Consider the following 549-nt stretch of genomic DNA (forward strand, 5'->3'; position numbering starts at 1 on the left):
AGCGCATGGTTCTTATTTTATTTTATTTTTCTAAAACACTTTTATAATCAATAAAATAAACAATAACGAATGCAATGCGCATAATGGCATGTTATAAAACATATGAGTAGGCACATTATATCTATATGGCATGTTATATGCACGGACATATAATATAAAATTATCAACATAAAATATAAACATATGCAATCAACTATTGAGATGGATTTGACCGGGTCCCATGGATAAATAAATTACAACTCAATCGAATCGAATAAATAAATAATTACAATAATTATATTCTTCCGTTACATCAACGGGTCTTCGATTCTTGAGTTCTTTATTCTTCGGCTTCATTCTTTGTCTTCGGGTTGGATTTCACCTTCCTTGGGGTCCGCAACTTTTTCGGGTCCGTCGGCACGCATTACGAGGATTTCAGAAACCTTCGGGGCCGTTCGGGATCAAATCCTGAAACTTGGGCCTCCAGCCGCGCGCACGCACAAGATGCCCGCGCGCGGACTGTCCGCGCTGGGGCGCGCGCCCGCGCCGGCCATCCCACCCCCTGGGGGC

This window comes from Morus notabilis, unplaced genomic scaffold, assembly GCF_000414095.1.
Source record: "Morus notabilis unplaced genomic scaffold, ASM41409v2 Scaffold280, whole genome shotgun sequence".
Taxonomy (NCBI): Eukaryota; Viridiplantae; Streptophyta; class Magnoliopsida; order Rosales; family Moraceae; genus Morus; species Morus notabilis.